Source organism: Triticum dicoccoides, chromosome 7A (assembly GCF_002162155.2).
Source record: "Triticum dicoccoides isolate Atlit2015 ecotype Zavitan chromosome 7A, WEW_v2.0, whole genome shotgun sequence".
Classification (NCBI taxonomy): Eukaryota; Viridiplantae; Streptophyta; class Magnoliopsida; order Poales; family Poaceae; genus Triticum; species Triticum dicoccoides.
Genome location: NC_041392.1, coordinates 572652877 through 572656356, shown reverse-complemented (window position 1 = coordinate 572656356; position 3480 = coordinate 572652877).

Here is a 3480-nt window from a genome sequence, read left to right as displayed (position 1 = left end):
ATTTCCATATATTTGAATTTAGCTCCAGTTCGTGTTTATTTGGATTTGGACGTTTTAGGTGCGCCCTAGTTTTTTTAATACTGATTTTGTGTGTGTGACTGAGAGAGAACGTGTGTATGTGTCCATATGTGTGTTGTGGCGGAAGGGCAATGTGGAGACGGTGTGTGTGTGATACAGACATAGAGAGGTGTGAATGTGCAAATGATCGTGCATGAGTGAGACATAGACAGATGCCGATATGTTGTGTATACATGAGAGAACGGTCTTCTAGTTTACTTGTGTGTGTGTGTGTGAGAGAGAGAGAGAGAGGGAGAGAGAGAGAGACAGAGAGAGGAGCATCCGTAACACAACAACCATCTCTCTCGATTCCTCTGTCCCTTGCACAGCCACATGCAACACATGCATCAACGCGCACATTTTGACACCCTCACCCGGCCCCTGCCCACCTCAAGGCCCGCACAATCTCTTCGTGAATACCCATTTCTCTCCTTAGGTTTGTTTTCTCTCAATATCTGACACACACACACACACAAAGAGAGAGAGACACACATAGCACAACACACACACACACACACTCCCTCGAGCACACAATTCATCCCCATCCAAGGTTATACGGCGACCACTCTCACTTGTGCTTCTTTGCACCCCAACATGCACAACACCTCAATCTTCAAAGAGGGCAACGAGCAGATCGAAGACGGCGACCACACCGCGCTAGAGAATGCGGGGTCATTTGGAAGCAGGGTGATGTGACGACTGTTGACTGACTCCTCCCCCCACCCCCTCTCTCTCTTGCACAAAATTACCAATCCCTCTCTCCCCCGAACAAAATTGTCAATCCCTCAACCCACGAGATCCTTCCCCTCTCGTCCATGTTTTTCCTGCTCTCTCATCAAACATGTTGTCTCTTCTCCTTCCACGTATACAGAATCCAGATGCACACGCATCTCATGTATATTACATGTATGCATCTTTCTCACAGACCTAACTTCTTCCTCTCTCTTTCTCTCTCTATCTCTCTCTCTCTGTGTCTCGTTAGGTTTGTATCCTACTCTCTCGTCCACATACATACAATCTTTCCCGCCCTATCTGCTCCATCTTCAAAAGCTCTCTCTGCACGTTTCATTCACACATTGGGATATGTTTAAATGTTGCTTCTATAATGGCTGATGTAGAGTTATGGTTGTTCTTGTTGCATCCTACAAAGTAATAACTATGAAATGCACTTAGATTCTCATTTGACTGGGATTATGTGAGTTTGAGCATGTTGTGAATTACTATAGACCTTGTATACATCTTGGGATTCGACAATGATTGTAACTATTGAATTGTATAGACCATTACATTCGAAGTCAATAGCCTAATATATTTATTTCACAATTTCAAAAAAATGATTAGTTCACTACAAACTAAGAAAACAAATGTGTACTCCCTCCATTTTTATTGAAGTCCGCGTATTAGCATTGGTCAAAGTCAAGTTTTGTAAACTCTCAGAAAGCTTATAACAAAAAATATTAACATATACAATAACAAATAAATACCATTAGATTCATTATTGAATGTACTTTCACATCATACATATTTGTTATGGTAAATGTTTATATTTTTCTATAAACTTGGTCAAACTTTAGGAAGTTTGACTTTGGTTAAACCTAATATGCAGAGTTTACTACTACTACTCGCTAGTTGCTTAGCCGAATCACTCAACACGCCACACGGGGAGTCCAGTGTCACAAAATTTTGAGGTTGGCGGGAAAATCTCCCGCGACCCGGATTCGAGTAGTGGGAAGTTACCATCATAGCCTTAGGAATAGGCCTACGGATGACACTTGGTAGGGGGCTGTTTTCGTAACTTCAGGTTTACCCTACCCAGCCAACCCCACCCCGGCACCTAGAGTAGTACACCTGAATACTCCCCAATTTATATCACCACCGCAAAATAGACTTCTCCACGGCACGCAGCCTTTGTGCTCCTCCCCTTTACATCGGCGCACTCGTCCACTGCAACGCATCTGCCTAATTGACGACCTTGTACGCCGCACTGGAGCCGGTCCACCGTCGTCGTACACGGAGCCTCTTCCTCGGCATCGTCTTCCACGGTCTCGTATCTGCTTCCCGGAAGCCGACGCCAAGCACAGAAGTACCACTGTCGTGGACAATGAACTGACTCCCGTTGCCGACCATGACTCACAAAGGCCGCCGCGGCCATCGTTCTCCTCCTTGGTTGGTAATGTGTGTATTGAATCACTTAGCAGTACATGTGCAGTTCCAATTTTGTTCATACCTACCCTTCAAATTTCCTGGGTGCTATTGTTCCCGTAAAAGTAATTGGTTATAGCCTCCATTGTCCAACATAATATCAGCTTGTAATTGTGCGTCGCTCCTGTATCGCGCTGTGCTTGGGTAGGTTTTTCATCTGCAACCAGTAGTGTGGCAAATGATGGAAAGGTTTTTAGAACTAGCAAAATGCCGATGCGTTGCACGCATCAAGATGCATTTGTATGAGTAGTTTATCTTGTTGGAGATGCTCTAACATGGCAGACGAGTGCTTTAATGTTGCCCACAAGATGCGCGAGTATTACTAGTAGTATATTTTTCTTGCCATGTTGAGATTTTAAAACCACGAGTGCGAACATGTAGAGGAGCAATGAAGATCAAACATGGGATATTAGGGACATCTTCAAGGAGCGTGGCAAGTTAAAGAGGAGCTGCACCGAACCTGTAAAACGAGCTTTGGTAAGTAACAACCTTTCAATTACTTTCGTGTAGCCTCGTGTTCTTCGATGTGTATATGTTATAGTTTCTGTTTCTCTTAAGTGTGGTATTCTTTGATGTGTAATAAGAGAAGTCTTAATCGTCCTAATGCTTTCGTTTTTAGCTTGATGTAGGAAGTGGGTGTTCTCACCTTGTAGTCTGTTTTTATTTATTTATCTATTATATACATAAAATAGAAGTCAAACAAAGCATCACGTTCATCGACATAGGTTAAAAATATATTATCCACTGATTTACATTACAATGGTTGAGATTGAAATATCAAAAAGGTTACGTAGAACAATATTATGTACAGTTTTTTTAACATCCAACACGTCACGGATTTAAGAAACAGCAAAACAAGTTCCTTTCAAGGATCCAATCGAACCTTGAAAAAATCCAAACGGTACATGGAGAGACTGAATAGAATAGAACATAAAAAGGAAGGTGTTTCCGTCATAATGTAAGGAAGAGAGAGAAGAAATTCCATTATTGTGACAGTCCAGAATAAGTACGTACAGGTGACGGAAAGCTTAAAATTAACCCAGAAATATATGTTATATATTTGGAAACAAATATCGAATAGTAATCACATCGTGATTATAATCGGTGATATGAGGAAATATACGTGACCCCTAAATCGTCTTGGCTTGGCCTTCGCTCTATGGAAGCGCATCGACAACAACTGAACCGGTGGTGCTACCGGCATCGGCATCACGGCAGAAG